The 22,891-nt window shown below is 37.9% G+C and overlaps 1 long non-coding RNA gene across 1 annotated transcript in view; it reads left to right on the top strand.

Moving 5' to 3' along the window:
• Positions 1–22,891, top strand: part of LOC307001275 — a 192,584-nt gene that overhangs the window by 1,618 nt on the left and 168,075 nt on the right. The gene's annotated exons all lie outside the window — the stretch shown is intronic.

Below are 22,891 nucleotides of genomic sequence, written 5' to 3'. Positions count from 1 at the left end.
AAACGGGGTGGGGGGAGGAACTGTGCATATACTACTTAAGGGGGACAAGCACGGACTGATTTAAGTGATGCACCAAACTCATGCGGTGAAGACGCCACACAAATACGGCGCTGAGAATGAATTGGGTGAGTAAGATATAGTGTTTGAGAGGGGGTTTCATGTGATAAAGGGAATAGTGTGCAGGTGTTTTAAGTGTTGGTATTTGTAGATCGCAAGCGCTCCCGAGAACCCCGGTAACCAGAGCGGCCTGAGGGTAAAATTGATGTTTTAAAGGTATGAAGTGTTTGTTTAGTTAATAATAATTTACACCTTTATCTTGATTTAAGTGATTGTATGTGAATTGATTTATTTTTGTATGTTTGTAACAGATTGCCTTGGTTTTGATTTAATTTGTCCTATTTGGTTTAATGATTTGTTGATTTATTTTGATTTATCTGGTTTCCTTTCTGTAAAGGATTGTTGTCTGTTTCATGCCATTCCTGAGTGAGGGTGGATGTTTAAACCAGATTTTAAAGACTTTGTATGAATAAAATTAGTATTTATTAAGATATTTTACTACCTTTGTGGTTCGTGTAAGCACCCACACAACAGAATTTGGCGACGAGGATGGGGTCCCTAATTTAGGTGTACTCCGTTTTTTTTTTTTTTTTTCTCTCATTTTTTTTTTTTTCTCTCTGTTGTTGTTGCTTTGTTTGTTTTTGTTTTTTTGAGGACAAATTAAATCAAAACCATGGTGAAGACGGAGACGATCGGCAAATAAGGGCTAAGGACTACGGCACAGAGGATCATAATGGAGGAGCTTCAGGATCAGCTGGCAGATCTGAAGAGGAGACTAGCGCGGGAGAAAGAAGAGAAGGATAGATTGGCTATTGAGAACGAGAAACTGTCAAGGGGTGCTGTAATGGACACTGGGACTGTGCGGCAAGAACGAAGCACAACAAAGGTAGAGGTGGTTTATGTTCCCAGAGAGAAGAGATGTAAAGTTTATACTGGTAAATCTTCAAGTGTACCTCTGAGTGATTGGATTGAGGACCTGAAAAGTGTGTTTAAGGCCCGTAATTTTACACCAGACCAAGCAGTTGATTACATTTGGGAACATCTAGATGGTGAGGCAAAACAGGAAATTAAGTATAGATCTAAGGAAACACGGTCTAGGCCAGAGGGAATTTTTGAAGCTTTGCTTGAAGTATTTGGAAGTGCTCAATCATTTACTGCATTACAGAGACAGTTTTTTGAGAGGCAACAAGGAAAACATGAAACGCTAATTGAGTTCTCCCATGCATTAATGGCTTTGTTAAAAGAACTACAAAGTTGTAACCCAAGGGGTATGTCAGACGAGAATGTAATGCTTAGGGATCAGTTTGCAGAGAATGTGAGAAGTAAGGAACTCTGTAGAGAGTTAAAAAGAATGATTAGACAGAATTCAAGCTTAACATTCCTTGATGTCCGCAAAGAAGCTGTGGAGTGGGCTGGTGACGGGGTGAGGGTTTCAGAAACATCGTTTGGGTCTGAGAACCTCAGTACTATAGAGAGTGAAGCGGTGATTGCAAAACAGAGTGCAGATCCAATGTTAGTGGAGCTGTTTGGTATGGTGAAAAGCCAGCAAAAGCAATTAAGTGATTTAACTGAGAAAATGTCAAATTTTCAAGCCTTTAATAGGCAGCAGCGGGGAGTATCACGAAGATTTTATTCATTTGATCCCTCTGGACAGCCTATTTGTTTCAAATGCCAGAAAGTGGGACATATTGGGCGTTATTGTAGTGAGATTGTGAACCCCAGTCAAGTATGGGGGCAGCAGAGACACCCTGCGGATGATGTATCCAATCCCCAAGCCCAACAGCCTGGCCCGTTAAACTAACACCCTTTGCTGTGGAGAGCCACACAGTAAGTGAGGGGTTACCTGGCTCTGTGGTTCAAAGAACTAGCCTGGAAATCTATAAACAATTGGTGGGTCAATGTCCAGTTACTGTTGTTAATATGGGGGGTGTTAAAATAAATAGTTTGATTGACACTGGCTCTATGGTTTCCATGATGACTGAGAGTTTTTTTAAACAGCACATTGCAGGAAAGGATGTAGATGCATTGAAGGAGTGTGGTTGGCTGGTGTTAAAAGCAGCAAATGGCCTTGATATCCCATATGTGGGTTATCTAGAGCTAGATATTAATATCCTTGACCAAATTCTTCCAAAACAGGGGGTGTTGGTGGTGAAAGACACATTTGACACAGAGACAAGAGAGAGAAAGAAACTGGTTCCTGGTTTAATCGGTATGAATGTAATTCAAAATTGTCATAACCTTTTGAAGCAGCAATTTGGGTCTCAATATTCAAAAAGTTCTATGATGCAGCAATGTGAGGCTTCTTTGAAACAGGCGTTGGAAATCTGTCAATTGTACGATACACAAAATCAGTCTTTTGTGAACCTGTTGGCCCAAAGTCCAGTCAAGGTGCCAGCAGGTACGCTTCAATTGGTTTGTGCAGCGAGTGGGTACACTAGACTCATGCCAAAGGAGTCTTTGCTTTTGGAGCCTTTGATAGAGAGTGAGGGGAGTTTACCAGCAGACCTTTTAATTGTAGGTTCAATAGTGTCCCCAGAAAAAGGACAATTGCTGGTCCCAATTATGAATGTGGGGACTAGTGATGTTATTTTGTACCCACATGTTCGACTAGCTTCTGTACATAGGGCTGAAGTGGTGGCCAGTGGAGGGGATCTCGATATTCAGTTTACCCCAGTACAGGAAGAACAAAATTTTACGGTTTTTATTGAGCAAAGTAATGTGTCACAGTCAAAGGTAATAGCTGCTCAACAAGTTCGGACACTTAATTTTCCTCTGTTGAATGTGGAGCATGAAGGGAAGGCCAGAAGTTTGTTGAATAAATATGCCTCTGTGTTTGTTGAAGGAAGTGAGGATTTGGGGTATACTGATTTGATTGAACATCAGATCCCATTGGTAGATGAGGCTCCAGTTTGTCAAAGGTATAGAAGGTTGCCCCCTACTCAATATGAGGAAGTTAAAGCTCATATTAAATTACTTTTAGAGCAAAATGTAATTAGGGAAAGCTGCAGCCCATATTCTTCACCGATTGTGATTGTAAAGAAGAAGGATGGATCAATTCGGATGTGTGTGGATTATAGGCAGCTGAATGCTAAAACAAGAAGAGATTCATATCCCCTGCCTAGAATTGAAGAATCTTTAGATGTGTTGAGTGGAGCATGTTGGTTTTCCACCCTGGACCTGGCAAGCGGATACAATCAAGTGGCAGTGGCAGAAAAGGATAAACAAAAGACTGCTTTTTGTACGCCGTTTGGCCTGTTTGAATATAATCGTTTACCATATGGTCTGTCCAATGGGCCAAGTACTTTCCAACGTCTGATGGAACGTATATTCAGTGATGAAAGTTTTCAGTCAGTGCTCTTGTATTTGGATGATGTGATTGTGTTTTCGTCAACAGTGGAGCAACATTTGGAGAGATTGGAGAAAGTCTTGCAACGATTTCAGCATCATGGTCTCAAAGTTAAGCTCAGTAAATGCTGTTTTTTCCAACAAGAGGTACGTTACTTGGGTCATGTCATTTCTAGGGAGGGAGTGGCGACAGACCCTGAGAAGATTCAAGCAGTAGCAGAATGGCCGAAACCTCAGACAGCAAAAGAGCTTAGATCTTTTTTGGGATTTGCAAGCTATTATAGACGTTTTGTGCAAGGATTCGCTAGGATTGCAGCACCACTACATCAGTTGGCTGCTATTGGGGAAATACCAAAGGGTAAGAAGCAAAAGAAAAGAGTATATGTGACTAGTGAACAATTCAGACAGAGGTGGGATGACAAACATGAAGAAGCTTTCCAAACACTGAAAAGGAAATTAACTTCTGCTCCTGTGTTAGCCTATGCTGACTTCACTAAGCCTTTTTTTCTTGAAATAGATGCCAGCCATACAGGACTCGGAGCGGTGCTCTCCCAGGACGTGGGAGGTAAGCGGAGGCCAGTGGCTTATGCTAGTAGAGGTCTGAGGGAGTCTGAACGTAATATGGATAATTACAGTACAATGAAGCTGGAGTTTCTTGCCCTTAAATGGGCAGTAACCGAGAAATTTCGGGACTATTTAATTGGGAATAAGTTTACGGTGTTTACAGATAATAACCCTCTGAGTCATTTGAAGACTGCCAAATTGGGGGCTGTGGAGCAGCGATGGGCTTCGCAGTTGGCCATGTTCGATTTTGAAATTTTGTACCGTCCTGGGAAGAAGAATGGAAATGCCGACGCCTTGTCCCGACAAAAGTCGGCAGGAGCACGACAGTTGGCCGTGTCAGAGGGAGTGACCCCCACATTTAATGGTGAAGGGGGACTGGAGGACGGAGACAAGGGGAGTGTTTTGCCACAATCTGTAACTACAGTGGATGTTATTTCTGTTTTCCCTGAATTTCAGACACAGGATCTGCAGAGCTGGCAAGAACAGGATCCTGCTATTTCCCGGTTCAAGTTCTATTGGAATAAGGGGGAAGGGCCAGGTAAGAAAGAGCGAAAAGAGGAGTCAAAAGACGCACTTGAGCTGTTAAGACAGTGGGATAAAGTGGAAGATCATGAAGGCATCTTTTATAGAGTCGTTGCAGATGCTAGAGGGGGCTGGGTAAAACAGCTTCTCTTACCTCAAGTCTTAAAGCAGGAAGTTCTTGGTCAGCTGCATGACCATCAAGGTCATCAGGGGATTGACCGGACGTTTAAGCTTGTACGTCAACGCTTTTATTGGCCCGGGATGTACCAGGATGTTCAGGAGTTCTGCAAACATTGTCTTCGATGTGTCGTGTCTAAGGATGTTCAGCCTAAAGTAAAAACGGTGATGAATAGCATTCAAGCATCTAAACCCTTGGAGGTTGTGGCATTGGATTTTACTTTGCTGGAACGTTCCCGGAGTGGAAGAGAAAATGTGCTTGTCATAACGGATGTATTTTCTAAATTCACAGTAGCCGTACCTACAGCTGATCAGAGGGCCATAACAGTGGCAAAGGTGATGGTCAAGGAGTGGATTCATCGATACGGAATTCCAGCCCGGATTCATTCTGACCAAGGACGGTGCTTTGAGTCTGAAGTGGTGCAGCAGTTGTGTAGAATGTATGGCATACAGAAGAGCCGAACAACAGCATTTCACCCCCAAGGTAACGGGCAGTGTGAACGTTTTAATAGAACTTTACATGATCTCCTCAGGGCCCTTCCTTCTGAAAAGAAAATGAGATGGGATGAGTATTTGCATGAAGTATTGTTTGCATATAATACTACTGAAAATGCTACGACTGGATTTTCCCCATTCTTTTTAATGTTTGGCAGGAGTCCTGATCTCCCAATTGACCATTTGTTGAGGGGTGGTACAGTGGAAAAGAGAGGAGGAGGTACGGTGGAGACCTGGGTGATTGAACATCAGCACAAACTGCAACAGGCTTATAGGCTGACACAGAGACGGTTGCAGAGTATGGCCAAGCAGAGACAAAGACATCAAGGGGTGATCAAAGATGCCAGCTTGAATCCAGGGGATTTGGTTTATCTGCGTAATCGCAGAGTGAGAGGAAGAAATAAAATCCAGGATGTTTGGGAGGACTTGCCTCACTGTGTGTTGGAAAGATTGGACCCGGATAAGGCCGTGTATAAGGTAGTTCCAGTGGATCAATCGCGTCCACCGAAGAATGTGCATCGTTTGGAGCTACGCCGTTGTGGACCTCTGCAGAAGGAGCCTGTATGGTCAAGGGAGCATCAAGGGACAGACTCAAGTACAAGCATGGCACTGTCAGAGTCTGAGTCTGAGGAGGATTGGGAGGAGCTCCGGGTGGTGGTACCAGAGAACCTGTCTTCGGGGGTTGAGAGGGAAATGAGTGCAGAAGAAGTAGCTTCCAGAGATGACGAGAAATCAATAACCACTGGGACAGACTCCACTGTTCGACGCTCCCAGAGGGCCACAGCGGGACAGCATAGCAATCTCTTTAGGGAGCCACGATCGGTGCAGGGTATGGAAGCTGCAGCAATCCCCACAGGGTCAAATTATGGTTTAAGACCCTCTTCTAGCGAGGTTGGGGCAATGGAAACAGTCTTAGATCTTTTGCTGCAAGTGATGTATGAATTAAAAAGAGTGAGAGGGGGTTAATGTTGTTTTTTTAAAGAGTTGTTGTCAGGAAATGTACATAGTGAATCATCGGGACGATGATTTGACAAGTGGGGGGTGGATGTGGCATTGAGCTCTGGTTAAACGGGGTGGGGGGAGGAACTGTGCATATACTACTTAAGGGGGACAAGCACGGACTGATTTAAGTGATGCACCAAACTCATGCGGTGAAGACGCCACACAAATACGGCGCTGAGAATGAATTGGGTGAGTAAGATATAGTGTTTGAGAGGGGGTTTCATGTGATAAAGGGAATAGTGTGCAGGTGTTTTAAGTATTGGTATTTGTAGATCGCAAGCGCTCCCGAGAACCCCGGTAACCAGAGCGGCCTGAGGGTAAAATTGATGTTTTAAAGGTATGAAGTGTTTGTTTAGTTAATAATAATTTACACCTTTATCTTGATTTAAGTGATTGTATGTGAATTGATTTATTTTTGTATGTTTGTAACAGATTGCCTTGGTTTTGATTTAATTTGTCCTATTTGGTTTAATGATTTGTTGATTTATTTTGATTTATCTGGTTTCCTTTCTGTAAAGGATTGTTGTCTGTTTCATGCCATTCCTGAGTGAGGGTGGATGTTTAAACCAGATTTTAAAGACTTTGTATGAATAAAATTAGTATTTATTAAGATATTTTACTACCTTTGTGGTTCGTGTAAGCACCCACACAACACATGCAAAAGGCATTTTGACCTAAAACGAAAATACGGTCAATCTTAAAAGTGGCGTTTCCATTCTAATTATGCTTTTACATGAAAGTTTAACTCGGGTGGCTAAACAAAAAGAGCCTAGGTTAAATTTTGGCAACAGTTACCCTTTAAAGGTGCAGTATGTTTTTTCTCAAAGTCGAACATTGTTGAAATTTGAAATTTCTCTTCAAAGCTCACCCTCCAATTTCACCCTCTAACAAGTTGCACCAGTACACACTAACCAGTACACTGCATTTGCTAGCAGTCATCAGCCTGCAGAGCTCTCACTAGCTGGCCTCCATAACACAATCAATGCAAGAGTGGATGTCTGTTTATCGTAGCAGAAGCACAACAAAATAATGCTTCACAAAAAATAAAGCGAAGATGACAAACAAACGACAAGGAAGCACAAAAAATTTACATACACAAGAGTAAATACTAAACAAGAGTTTGTTGTTAGTTGCCAGCAGCACAGCAGCTCTAAACAATGACACTCAAAACCAGTGTTACTTGTTACTCGTGTATGGAACGAAATCATAGCAACCTCCGCGTCTGTTTTCAGGCCTTCCCGCTTACCTCTCTCTAGCGCTGGAAAGCTTTTCTAACATTAACGTGTGTCCTAAAGCTCTTTCCTGACCATAACACTAGTGATATTCTATATGAGCTTTTCTCTTTTGTAATGTCTCCCAGCCATCTCTCTTTTTACAGTCTTTTCTTCTTTCTCCCTCTTGCTCGTTCTCTTTCCTCCACCGTCATACGCCCCCTAATGCTAATTGGCTACATGTTTGTTGTTGTGTTGGTCCGGCCAACTTTCAAACAGCATTTTTCTAATATCGCTTACCCCACCTTTAAGCCTAGAAGTGAATGTTTTATGAATAGTAGGATAACCACATTCATCTTCAGTCACGCAGAGCCAAAGCACAAAAAAAAAGCAACGGGTCTCATTCACTAAGCGTGCGGGCGTGCGCGCGTCATTCAGAACCCAAGGCAAAATAAGAGTGTTCTTGCAAAACAGAATATGGCAAAATAATTGTTTTTACTCGATTGTACTATTTTGGTGATCGTTGGGAGCCGAAATCGAAATTCAATTAATTGCACAGCCCTAAACCTTGCGTTGTACAGCGTTTTATTTATTCAAGAAACACTGTCCATAAAGGCTAAACAATTTTTGTATTTGAAGAGCGGAGATTAGTCTTAGTCTTTGCCGTCTAGTCTAGAAGCAAATAAGAGATTTTCGCCTGAGAGCGGCGATATGTAAATTTGTTGTTTCATCATCATCACCAACAACATCATAGCCTACTTATTGTGTTCCTACCTGACTTAAGCTCAAGTTTCACATCAAATGTGAGTAGGCTATTACTTTTAATATAGCAATATCTATATTTATATGACATTCTTCAGTTGCTTTCTAAACTGGGCCTTGATTTGAACTCATATTTTTTGTTTGTGGTGATCCCCTCTACCCCCTCCACACTTTTTTTATTTAATGAGAAACTTCAAAACACTCTCAGTTTGATCCCTGATTTAACATGTAACACCAGTTGCACATAATTGTTAATTTTGCTTGTTCACTTGTATACACAAATACAATTTGGCAACTTGTTTGGTGAGTTTAGTGTTTTCTGACATATCAGCAAGTTTTAAGCTAGTTAAAAAAGTAAGACTGTCAATGTAAATGACGCCTCATTTTGCGCATTGTTTTCATTGTGTGAACTGAGTGCTAGGTTCATATATTTAAAGTGTTCTAAGATGAATTGGATAATGATAGTTCTCTTTCACCCTGAAGGAAAGGTGTGGGCTGACTTCAGCACACACACACACTCATGCAGAAAAAAAAAAAAAAAACGTCCTCACCTTACTTTTCCGCACAGCACATTATCACCACCTACACACACAAAAAAAATGCTCCAGTCACAAGCTCTTTTATCTTTACACTGTGTTACAACTTCTTTATGAGCAGGCTTATCAGCCTATTGTGACAGAAAGCGGATCCAAATATTCAATTTGTGACAGTACTTCTTTAACACGGCACATTACAGCAAATCCCAAAAGCTGCTACTTGAGATTAGCAACACATTTTAAGCATAATGTTGGTGTAACATGCTCTAGTTGAGCTGCAAGAATGTTTTCATGCTGTTGACAGACTGATTGAGTTTAATTATTTCGCCCGACGTGTCGGGTTTGGTTTTGTTATGTCTGCGAGTCTGTTGGGCCTGATATCCGTCACTGAGGTGCCGTGGGGAGGCGCATGTAAACATGACTGACACGTGTATGGAGGTTAAACGCGAGATTAGAGAGTTCTCAAAGCTTTATGACCCTCACTTCCCCTCTGTGGTTTTGAAATGCATTGATCTTTGAAGGTTTCTTCTTTTTGAAATGTTTAGCTTGTGTACTTCCGGGGGTCCTGACGCAAGCCGAGCAACATTCACTTTTCCATAGTTTTCTGTCACCCATTTATCACTTTCAGAATCTGGCTTAATGGATACCCATCCATCCAAGTATTTCCTTTCTCATCTTCTCTCCTGTCCTGTATTCTGTTCCCTCATTGATGCAAGAGTTGTCAAAAATAAATGAGAGACTCAAGACTAGTCTGCCTATTCTGAATTAGATATGGCAGGTTGTTAAACCAAGTCGTCTGAGCGTGGAGAATTGGCCAACCTACAGAGTTTGTGTCGTATATCTGATATTATCCTGCCCGACCAAAGATTTTCACATCCAGCCTACAACGGTTACTATAATTATATTGTCACCGCTCTCAAAAGGAAGTTTAGAGACTTCAATCTTTGTCAGGCTTTTTAGATGCTTTTCATTATATACTGCTGAAATATTCTTTATATGCTATTGAAATATCAGTTTAATGCGTGCTTCTCAACCTTTTTCGACTCCAAGACCCATTCAAAAGTTTAAATAACCCATAAAAAGAATTACAATTTAAATAATTACATCTCAATATTAGATGTTTTACGAGCTGAATGTTCTTCAGGGTTCCCACCCCTTTTAACCAACAGATTTACATGAATATTCCAGTTGTTTGTGATTTACTGACTGAGGATTTTTTTCCCTCACAATTTCTACCCAATGTAATAATTTAGAGCTTGTCATAATTCGTTATTTAATTATAAAAATGTCATTGTCAATGGCTTTTTAAGATTGTATTAACTCGCATGACTTTGACACGTCTATAAATCATTCTTTTAAAATTACTGTACGCTTCCTCATATGTTTTTGAGGGGGTAGTTAAATTATGAAATGTCTTGATTTGTAGTTGGTTTTGCTTATTTTAATGTCTTATTCTTAATCATTTATCATCTTAATGTCTTAGCAAATGCTGCACTATTTTTTAGATTATAGTTTAAATATACAATTTAATTGATCTTTATTTTTACACACACACACGCATATATATATATACACTGCGCTATCACTGGGTGCAGGTTATTCTCAATGAATTCCTCACTAAGTGTGAGTTTGTTTGGACAGATCAGACTGAGATAGAGACTCTTGTTGGTGCTGTGAAAAAGTCCATGCTGACAAGCTGTCGTTTAGCTTTCCTGTCATCCCGTTTTGAGTGTTCCCCACACCTCATTCATCCATAACCCTAAGGGTCACAGGTCATTGTACTTCACCGCTTCAAGTCAGAGGTCAATACCTCCTTTCAGCATGGCACAAGACACTGTAGACATGCTTGTGATAGCAATGTGATCCAGATGTAGAGAGAGAAAGAGACGGTTAACAAATAGCTAATTCTGGTGGGGTTGACCAATCCTCTAAGATGGGACCTTTTGTGTTGGCATGGTAACCGCCATGGTAGCAGAATGTGGGCGGAGTCTCGAGGGGTGTCGGGTGAGAAATCGGCTCCATAGCTAATGAGCAGCTGCTGGCAGTTTCTCTGCAGGACAGCAGACAGGCAGAAACAATATTTCAAACTCTTTCAAATGAAATAATATGATAACAAAGACTCCTGGGGCAATGTGTGTGTTCTGGAACGTGTTTGGACAGGGGGTGCAACTCCTCCCGGTGAATAATCACGCACTGACACATACACACACACACACACACACACACACGTACTGCTTTCATACCTCTCTCACTACTGAAGAATGTGTAGTAGACTATGTAATTAATCTAAAATTCATAATCCAGAGTGTGATCTGGCAGATGAGAAAAATAGCTAGTCTCTTAAGAAGCCATGCACACACTCGTACTCATTCAGGAGCATTTTGGATGGGAAGGCAAATTTTAATTATGGATGGATCAGACGTTTCTATTAGTTGTCCAAAAACTGAATAGTTAATTATTTATTTTTTCGTATTTGTGGTGGTGTTTTATGGCAATGAATTTGGGATTCTACATCTCAATGAAGATTTTAGCATGCTGATAATATGCTGCCATTTAAAGCAACACATGTCAACATATAAGCACGTTTTTATTCATTAAAATGTAAATGCACACATGCAGCAGACCAGGGCTGCCACTGTACTTTGTTCTATATGTTGAAAAAAAAAAAAAACCTTGAAAAAGTGATAGTGAGAGTTATGTTAGTAGTCTAAGGTTTCTTTGTGAGGGGACCTGGGTTCAAATCCTCTATACCTATGTTTTGTATGGTCAGCTAACATAACCTTAAATCATAAATATAGCAACAAAACTGCAGAAGACTGCAGGGGAATATGGCAGAAACAAACAAACAAAAAATTCTTTGTTAATATTACATGCCCGTCTAAGTCAGTGAATTGGCTAGTGCTGTAGGTGTCAGCACTAAAAATGACATGATGGACATTTTGGAGATTAAACAGAGTTTAATCATACAGAATGGCTAAATCAGCCTTTTAGGTTTTTATTTTATATATATATATATCAAATATATATATATATATAGGCTGTTTAGAATTAGCCTGGTTCTACCAGACTCTCTTACATTTCATTTGTACAGAGAGTCTGGCCTCTCTCCATTGACAAGCGTTAACTTCTTTGAAGGCGGGTACTCTGTTGAAGTTTAAAACTTTTGGATCTGCCCAGAGCCACTCTGGATCTGCCATATTACCAATCGCTAACGTTTGGTCGTGCTCTGTTCGCTGATTGGACCTGTACATTTTTTACAAAATTGACCGGAGAAAACCCAAGAATATACCACAATCCCAGATGTAGTACTGAAGGAAAATGAAAATTGAGCGGAAGTACGTAGGAGGGCGGAGCCAGGCTAGTTAAGAATTAGAGTAACAGCAAATCTCAAGCCTAAAGTTGGTTAATGGTTGCACTTGCAACTGTTCTCAGTTCAGTGTACTGGTGACTCAAACTGTTTTGGACTGGGGCATCGGAGTGCCTGCATATGGGTATTGTTGACACTCCAATTGTTATCATAAGATTATGTAATGTAATTCAAATATTTTATTAAGTCGATATATAATGTGACGTCACCGTCCTATTCTAAACAAGGGCTGATGTAAATGGACATTATTGGCTGTTGTCTAGTATCTTGCTGTTTTTTTCCTGTCCCTGTTGCACGTTAAGTCTTTGAATAGTTACCCCTTCTAGATCAAGGGTTAGATATGATTTGAAGACAAAATAATAAATAATTTACTGACGGTGAACAATTTCCCCAGCCTTATAAGCTTGCAGAGAAACGTTTCAATTCGGTTAATTTGGATAGTGCTTTTTCGCAATAAATATTGTTCTAAAGCAGTTTTACAACCCTAGTGAACAAGATGAAGGCAAGAATAAAACAATTATTGCAATAATAGGCCCCGGAGGAACCTTTTTATAGTTCCTAGAACTAATGGCGGAAGTACCCATTTTTTGGCATATAGGAATGATTTTAGTTCTAGGAACGCCTATTGGGGGAACTAAATTAGCTTCAGAGTAGGGTCTAAACCAGCTCTAGGAACTACCAGTGACATAAGTGTCCAGTTAGCGACATTGGGCATCAACCACAAGGCAAACGCTAATGCTTTTTCATATACTGTATGCTTTCTTTGTATAACAGTTCTATCTAATAACGTATTAGACAGGACTGTTTCAGACAACCGGCGACTAGTCAACATCTAAAATATAAAGTTTGCACATCCCTAATTTTCAATATCCTTGACACTTCATCAATTTCCAATTACAGTCTCGTTCTAGTTTTCTTTTTAAACGCCCACTCTCTTCCTGAGTATTTTCAGTGGTTTTTCCACTCATTTTTGGCATCTTTCCTCTCACGGGGGCAACTTGACAATCTAGTCCGTGCCAAGAACAAGAGAGTGAGAAAGAGAGCTGGACTCCAGGAGCATTCATCTGTGATAATTAAAAGTCATAAATCTGTGATGGTTTTTGGCAATAGGCCTTTAGACCTGATGTTCTTCAAAGAAACACAGAGACAGACCTCAAACACAGATGACATAGACACTCCACTATTGAAAGGTTCTTTGAAGTCCAAAAGATGTGGTCTCATAATGGAAGAAGGAAGTATATTTTTAATGCCTCGCCTCTCCCTCTCTCGCTTTAGGGGGGGAATTCTCTAACTTTGTCACGGAGAGGGAGGGAAGGGCTGAAGCGAGGGAGAGAGCTGAAAGACAGGGCCTCATTGTTTACACAAGGGCACCAGGGTTGAACTGACGTGTGCATTCATCTTTAATGTTCACGCTTAAAATATGAACCTGCGAGAACCGTGTTGACAGACACACACGTACCTTCTCTCTCTCTCGCTTGCTTTCTTTTTTCTTTCACTTCACACTTGCATTACCATGCTGCCGTGTTGGACTGAGGGATTGCAGGCATGGTTGGAAGAAGTGAAAAGACATGATAAATAGTGAAAGGAAAAGAGAGACAGAATTGGACCTGAAATAACAAAATATATAACTGAATCGCCTCCCTATGTAATTTCCTATGTCGAGTCCGAACCTTTAAAAAATATGTCGTTTTTCTTCAGCAGGCTAAATGCTAATTTGTCAATGAACACATTTCCAAGCAGGTTTAAATAAATAATTTCTCTTGAGGTCTGTGTGTGTGTGTGTGTGTGTGTGAGAGAGAGAGATTCAAAAAGCCTGTATTGTTCGGTCATACTTTAATAATTATGCAGTGAAACATGACAAATTCAAACTGTTAGAAGCGCCTTAAAAAATGAAAATCTATAGTGCAAAAAACTTGTCACATTTCAGCATTGTTTGTTTCGTAAATCTGTCCCAATTTGATTTAGAGAGGCGTTTATTCAAGGGTCAGGATTTAAAAAAAAAAAATATTGGTCTTGACTGAAAAACTATAATTTGCGAGAGGGTGTAGACTAGAGAGTGTCCACGCAAAAACTGAACATTCTGTTATCATTTATTCATCCTTATAGAGTTCCAAAACTGTATGACTTTTCTTCTTCTGCTGAACACAAAATAAGATATTTTACTAAGGATGCACCGAAATTTCGCCTGCTGAAAATTATCGGCTAAAATTGGCTTTTTAGTTTTTTTGGCCAAAAGAGAAAAAAGGCTGAAAATATGCCGCCCGCCCCTCCGTGTTCAGCGCAGTTTTCACTCTGGCTCAGTTGCGTGCTCAGTCACTCATGGCCCAAACGTATGAGTTCATGCTCACCGGAAAGGCAAAGTCCGCTAAAAAACATGCCGACATGAAATTTCTCTGGACTTGTTTCTGTTTGCAATAGCACTACTGTGCTGTAACATGGTGTGTATAGCCGTGCTGGGTAACACTGGTAAAATTACGCTATCCTCTTGTTCACCGATCCTCTCCCTGCTATCTGCTCTGATAATAATAGCTTTGTAGGACTCATTTATTTTGATAATATGTCAAAAAATAAATCCGTTAAATCTGATTCTGCTGCATAGAACTGAATGAAGAATAATATAGATTTTTAATATATTGATATTTAAGATTATTTTAATATAGGCCTATTTTCTCTCCAATTTTTGTTACTTGAAATAAAAGTGTGGTTATTTTATTTTCTTATTTTTCATTAAATTATTACATTTAATAAAAAGGGTAATAATAATACAATTATGCAGAAAAGAAAAAAGTATTTAAAATAAGAAATAATTATTTTAAAAAAAGTCATTTTCGGTTTTGGTTGTCGGCCAAGTGCATCCAGAATTTTTGGTTTCGGCCCAGAATTTTCATTCCGGAGCATCCCTATATTTTACTTTGAAACATTTCTCGGAAATATTTTCTTTTGTTATGTAGAAGAAAGTCATGCAGGTTTGAAATGGCATGAGGGTGAGTAAATTATGACAGAAAGGTCCTTTTTGGGTGAAATATCCCTTCAAAGGTGCAGCAGCAAAACAACGGTCTGTTAATTATTATTTCCTTTATTTTAACCAGGAGAATCACATTGAGATATTACTTACTCTTCTTCCAGAGAGACCTGGCCAAGACGGCAGCTCATAAAGTTTGACACAAGAGAATCACAAAAGGACAATACAACACATTCAAGAACTAAATATAAAGTAGCAAATCAAGAAAAACAATTACAACTGTCCTTTAAAACATTATGCAAGAGACGTTTAAAAGTGCTCAGGGTTTGAAGTGCATCTATAAGTGCATTTTGCAATTCATTCCAAGCCTAAGGAGCATAAAAAGAAAAAGCACCTTTACCAGATTCTGACAATACTCTTGAGACTTTAAGAGAACCAGACCAAGTGCGATAACTATTTGTGTAATACATTTAAATATTTTAAATATAAGAGGGTAATAAATAAGTAGCTTTCTCCTTTGATGTAAAGATAACCAAGCTAAAGAATCATATAAAATGCAATGCAAATTAAAATCAGATGAATGGTTATAAACTTCTAAATGAGTATTTCTTTAAGTGGACCTCAGGAAAAAAATATATACATGTTGTGATAATAGTTAACAATATTACTCCAACTTCAGGTTGACAAGCCATACAACAACTTGATGCTTTAATATATAACGTGTAGTGACGTGTGCATTTATCTGCATTTTACAACAGCTTTACATATGAGAATTTAGTGCCAAAACTCAGTTTTATAATGAGCCTTCTGACATAGGCCTCATACAGTAATTAACCCCCCTATAGCACCCGAACAAAGCTCTGTTAATGCCCTCTGGGCCAACAGCATGGTGTGTCTGACAGAATGGGGTGATAATGATGATAGGCAAAGAGCTGCTGTATCCGTCTGCTGTGCTGTCTGTTAAAAAGCGAATCTCTCCGGGACAGGATCCTTGAAGTATCGGTATATTGCCGTTTTTCTAAAGTACCATAGCACTTAAAGAGATTCTTCTAAGACATCAGAATGGAAACTTTTATTAAGATTTATTATTCATCTGACTTTAGCTTATATGCTTCTCTGGAACTCATGTGCATACAGATACTTTGCAGCAAAATTAGTTTTGCACTTTGTCCATTGACTTCTCTTTAAAATCACCAAATGTGTTTGGCCCATTAAAGTGTCTCTTAAGAGAGGAGAAGGATGTTCATTTGTCTGCACACTGCATTACTGTAATTAAGAATGTTGTGAAAGCTGACATTATTAACAGTGCCACATAAAATAAGCAGTTACAAGCAGCTCTTGCTGCCCTTGCTTTGAAGCCTTAAAATAAGATTTAATAGGAAGTGTAGTTGTAAACATGCTATCAAATGATAATTTAGTTATTATAAAACATGCCCTTTCTGCTGCATGCCCCTATATATACTTATTATTTTAATCACCCATTTAATTGACAATTAACAAGTTTCTACATTTTCACATGATTGAATTAAATGTGAGACATGTATTCATGAGAAATTCTTGTTAGTTTTGAAATTATTATAACGTTTCTGTAACAATCACTGTAAATGCATTGCCATGCAGTGCAAACACACTGGCAAGTGATTCAGTTACATCATCATAAAAAATAATATCAAATTGTTAAATACAGAATTGTATAACGCGGACAAATATCAAGAATAAACATGATGTTGTTCATAATGTTCACGTTGACACTCTAAGTGTGAAATATATCGAGGGATATTTTTTGATGTTGTATTCTTGTTAGTGCAAGTCAATGTCTGTAAAAATTTTATTAGTCTGCTTTGGCTTTTTTATTAGTCTGCTTTGAACCATCTCTGGTTGATTGATCGATTTATTGCCTAATCGACTGGTTGACAGGTTGTTCGGCCATTGCCAGGGTGTTAAATTGCCAGGGTGTTAACTGTCCTTGTGAACCGAGACTTGAATTAGTCAGTTTATGAGGAATTCATAATGAGTCATGAGGTGCATTTGAGTGAAAGTAATTACAAACAAACATTAAGAGTTCATATAACTATCACAACGTCTGTGACGACAGCTGTCAACCTTAGTGTGTGTGTGTGTGTGTGTGATATAAAGACGCCACTGAGTTTTATGATATGAAGAGAGTTAGTTATTTTTCCCTATAGCCTGGAGGTTGAATAGATCTTTATCTCTTCAATCATTTACAATTAGTGAAGTGAAGGGCAATCATTTAATTTCCCTTTAACTCTCTTTATCTTCCCATCAGAGCATGCGCTGACGTGATCACATTCATTCCATCACCACGTGGAAAGTCCCGCATTCAATCTCAAATTCTCTCGCTCTGTAATCATCTGTTAAACATGATGTAATGAATCTTGATACTAGATAAGATGTTTGAATGCTTTATTCAGAGGGGCACAGGTGTCATGAGTGACATGGGTAAATATATACATATTTGTTCACTGTTATGTTACTTATTTTTGCCTTTATTATTTAATTTTAATGTTAATTATTGCTAGAAAATAATAAAACCATCTATAAAAATGTAACCATTTATATTTCCAAAATTGCAAACCTCATATTAAATGAGCATTTATGTTCTATTCATATTATATTTAGTTTGATCTCAAAATTTTCTTAAGGTTAAGCAGCTCATTTCACTTACCCTGAATATTTTTTTAGGCCTCGTTTTGAACTCTATTGTGTAAATCTTCCTCATGCTTTCATTTCAATCTATCTTTTGACTTCTTTTCATGTGAAATCAAACATAAAAACGAGACTGAGACAGCATGTGGGTGTTTTATATGTTTTTCTGCCTTTGAATCTTATCAGTTGGGATGATCGAGGCTGGGTATCAATAGTCTGTCCACCATGCGTGACCCGCTGGCAGCAGCTGGAGAGAACAGAACAAACAGGCCTCTCATTTCAGCTTTTTATCCTGATCTGTCAGCTGCTGTTATAGGAACAATCACTTTATATTTCAGGTAATTATCTTTTAACAGTGTTTTTTTTTTTAAACATTCAAATGTATTTATTTTTGTGATTTAATTATTTTTAATAGGATTGTTATTTTAGTATTATTTATTTACTATTGTTTTTATTAATATTCTGAATTAGATTTTTTTTTCACATTTTTTGTTGTTGTAATTGTTGCACCATTTTGTAATTTATTAGCTCATAAAATCTCTCTATTTTGGTAACACTTTATTTCGATGGTTCACTTTAGACATTCTACTAGCTTTGCAACTGTCAACTAACTCTTACAGTATTCTTTTTTTAAAAGCTATCCCTTACAAAAAATAAGTATACTTCAAGTTCATTTTAAGTATTCTTAAGTGTACTTAAGTGTAACTTGGGACTAACTTGGCCCACTTTTTAGTATATAAAAGTAGTATGCTTTTTAAGTATACTTTAAGTGTAACAGTAATACATTTTGAGTACACAACTAGTTTAGACCTAAGTTTTTTTTGTACTGTAACTATACTACAAGTGAACTTATAGATATGCTGATAGTTTACTAGTCAAATACTTTTAGCACGTTTTGTAGTTTATGAAAGTACACTAAAGTATACTCGGTAAACTAGTTTATTCGTTTTATACTGCAAGTATACTTCATACTTATAGTTTACTATTTAGCCTATATACGTTTTGCACTTTAAGTATACTATGTTTCTATTTAGGTATTTTTTTTTTTTACTAAAATATGCCTCTAACTTTAACTCTTTCCATTTCATTCGGTAACTCTAGTTTTGATATTTTTGTTGTTGTTTGATGATCGTATTATTTTACATTTGTAAGCAATCTTCTATCTCTTGTTTCTGCTGCTTCTTCACTCTGTACTGTTTCAGAAGATGTGTGTAATAGCGCCCCCTAACATATAAAACGGTGATGGCCGGAAAATTCAGTTAATGGCGGGGAAAGAGTAAAGTAAATTTGAAAGAAATTCGTAAGTACAATACCTGTGGACTAGCCTAAAAGAAAATTCACATACCTAATTAGGAACATATGGTTTCTTTAAAAATTAACATTTTTAAACAATGTAAATTTATAAGACCAATGTAAAACTGTGAACAAAAGAATTGAACAGGCTACTCAATCAAAAGAGTAAACACAAATATTGTGTTTTGTTGACAACTATCTAAGATTACTTAAAATACTTAAGTATACTTTGAAGTATATCTCGATCAAACGATTGAGTTAAAGAATAGGCCAAATACTTAGACTTTTCTGTCAATATATGTCAAGTATACTAAGTGCAATTTTAAGTATGTTTCTTAGAAATACATTAAAAAAATAGACTGAAAGTGTTATTTTAATATAGTAATAGAAGTATCAAAAGAACTATACCAATAGCACACTTGAATAAACATATTTTTCGGAAGGGATAACAAAAAAACTTGTTTGTTATATCATTTTTGATTAGAGTGGAAATCTATTTACTAAATAATGTTAACTTGACTGACTGCTTTATTTCGACTTTAAGCGTACACATGTTAGGCACATACGCATATTAAACACGTTTTAATCGTCAGCAAAAGACTGCCACTTTAATGAATTTGACCCCTGTTCTTCAATGATATCAGGAAAACACTGGCCACTTTGAACTCATGTGACTTTAGTCCACAGAAAAAATACTTTCTTAAATCCGTCAGTGAAAAAGTGGAAACGCACATATTTAAGAAAGTGTTTTTTTGCATAGCATACCTTTTTCCTTTAGCACAGGCCAAGTGTGTTTGCGTGCAGGTGCGTTTGTGCATACTTGCGGCCGTTTCTTTTAAGAGCCAAATACCATTAAAAGGCAGTTACAACAGATCCTCCGCTAAAAAAAATGCAAAACGGTTACTTAGCCGGTGTGTGTAATGACTTGTTGGGTTCCACTCTTGTTGATTGTTGCCATTCTCTGTTTAGCCTTGAAGTCAGATTCCTCTGCCCGCACTCGAACACATACTGTATGAATATTATGGAGGTATGGCGGTTGAGGAGGAGTCATGGGGGAAATATGCTGCTCTTTGATGCTTGTTTAATGTGTTGAGGAAATACATACAAATGTGTTATTGTGCAAGTAACACCATATCTCTTTCTCTCTCTCTCTCCGTTTCCTCCTCTGAGGCTCCACTGTGGATGAACCATTGCACATAGGGTGACCTCAACAAATCGTGGAATGAATGCCTTATGATTTTTTTAAAGTGTAAATTTTGTTCAATAGGCTTGTTGGAATGCCTTGAACCATATCTAACAAAATTCGAAGTATGCATTATCGACAATTATCGACACAAATTCTGGTGAACTCTTGAGGCCAGGAAAGTTTGAGTGAGCTTAAGGTGGTTCACTTCTGTGTACCCTGTTACACAGTAACCTAGATAAACAGAAGAAAGAATTTCTCGCTTGTATCACTAATATGTGCAAAGAAACTGACACGGACCTCTTTGTACTTGTGCACTTTCATGTTTGCATCGGCAGACTTGCTCTGGGGCATGCTTTGAAAAACACAGAGTAAGCCTTATATCTAGTGTGCAGTCATGTTTTCACACAGTATCACTGCAATTCAGCAAGTGATTTATTCCTTTTGAGAAATTAATTTCAAATGAGTTTTCTTGCACTAGTTCTAGTCTATATTGGATACATTGCAGGTTTCTTTTGTTGTTTGTGGTGATTTAGCCTATACTGTATGTTTGTTTATCCAGCCAGTTCACTTGTCTGTTTGATCAGTCTTATCATGACATACAGTATAATCACCCTTTTATTTACTGTTTTAGATCTGTTATCGTTCTGTTTACCTGTCACTGTATGTGTATCCAAATACTACTAAGAATATTGAGTAAATATCTTATATAATCTGAACTATGGTAGGCTTATAATCATCTGTTTGATGTTAATTCCTACAGTAGTTTTAACCTGTGTTGTGCACCTCCAGTTAAATGGTATTCCTACAAATAAGCTTGTTTGACACTTCCTGTTTTTTACACATAATATGTGAAGTGAAAATTTTTGATAATTTAATTTTGAACGATAATATAAACGTTTGGGGTCAGTAAGATGCTTTTAAAACTTTTGGTAGTCTTTTTTGAGACTGCATTTAGTCTCCTGTCATGTATTGCATGGTCTACTGTCAAAATTCTGTAAAAATAATATTGTGAAATATTACTTTAATTTAAAACGGCATAATTTTTTCAGTCTTTAGTCACATGATCCTTCAGAAATAATTCTAATTTTTTAAAATCTTATTATTAATGTTATAAATTTAAAAACAGTTCTTCTGCTTAATATTTTTGATATAATGTGTCCTTGCTGAATACAAGTTTTAATATCTTAAACAAAAAGCATTTGACACCAAATATTTGAAAGGTAGTTAATCTGAATCACTTTTGTATGTCAGGCAAGAGTTTTTGAACATAGCATGTTTTTTACTTAATTTTTTTAAGTTAATGTTGTCTCCAGAGGTCCACTTATGTTAGTAAGGGGTTTTCTTTGCCCCTTAAAAAGTCATGATAATTGTAACTTTAGCTTTAAATGCATTGGCATTGTATTTGCATGTGGAATGACTATCAACTCTGCATTTTTCGCACAGGCTGCAGGTTTGCACTGACCCATCCTTCAATAACAGCTTCTTCGCAAAGCCCCAAAAGTGACTGGATCACAAAACAATCTGTGCTGCATAAACAAAGATCAAACTGAAATGACCAGGGACCTTGTTAAAAACAACAAAAATAATCTTCAGAAGGATAAGAAGAGCAATGCAATGTGTTTATGAGATGTCAGTGCTTTAATATTAAGTTTACCAAATCCCTGTTTTTTTCACTCTTTGACACGCTTTATTCTACGCTTCTGGGAGACACATTAACATCATAGTTTGAGCTTAAAAAAAGGAAAGAAGAATGAAATATGAAAAGCTGCATGAAATCCTTCATCCAATCCTACTAATTATCCTGACATGAGGAGGAACATAGCAGGATAATGACAGTGTGCGTTTTGATCTCTGTGATTGTGTGTGTGTTATAAAGACTGGAGACGGTCCAGAGAAAACAGGATTATGGCCCAGTCTCTATCAGGGAATCAGTGTCCAACAGTCAGAACCAGCACTGAAACTTTGGGCCGTTTTCCCATTGGGTGAGTTCAGAAGAGTGTGTGTTTTTAAGGAAAACACAGAGCGATTGTGTGTGTGTGTGTGTGTGTGTTTTACATGTGAGACTCTGAGAGGCGCGTTGAGGCGTGTTTCTGTGCCATCTGTGGGTTCTGTTGTAATTAACATGTCAGATCTCTCTCTCGTGTTCAGTCTAGCTCGTTGTGTGTGTGTGTACTCGTATGTGGTAATTAAATGTTTTCTCACTGGATGAGTGTGTGTATGAGTGATAATTTAGATGTCATGTGATACACATAAGCAGTAGTCATTTATGTGTTGGTGTGAGCTTGTCTTTAATTGTTGATAAGTGGGTTTGTGTGCAGCTTTACTAAACTTTGAAATCTCTTAAAGCAAAAAATCATATTCTGACATCAGTTACCCACCTTCATGTCGTTCCAAACCCATTTGACTACTTAATTCATTGGAATATAAATGGAGAGTGTTTTTCGAAGAATGCTCATAAAGAGTCAAGCTCCAATTATTATTAAATAATTGTTTCCAAGCTGAACAATTTTAGAATTTTAATTATGTATTATCATGTATTATAATTTAGGCATTATAAAAACAATTAAGCCATTTTAAGTAATTTGTTTTGGAAATTTGCTGAGACCCCCTGTTTGGAAATCACTCTCCTAATCATTCACACAAATCTTCAGAAATAGAGATGTACTTTATTACCGGTATATTGGTACCACATCAGTATTATTATATATTTTCTTGTTTAAATTGATCAGTTTTGATCGATAATGT

Source organism: Phoxinus phoxinus, assembly GCF_949152265.1.
Source record: "Phoxinus phoxinus genome assembly, chromosome: 7".
In the NCBI taxonomy this organism is placed as follows: domain Eukaryota; kingdom Metazoa; phylum Chordata; class Actinopteri; order Cypriniformes; family Leuciscidae; genus Phoxinus; species Phoxinus phoxinus.
This window is presented reverse-complemented; position numbering and strand designations above follow the sequence as displayed.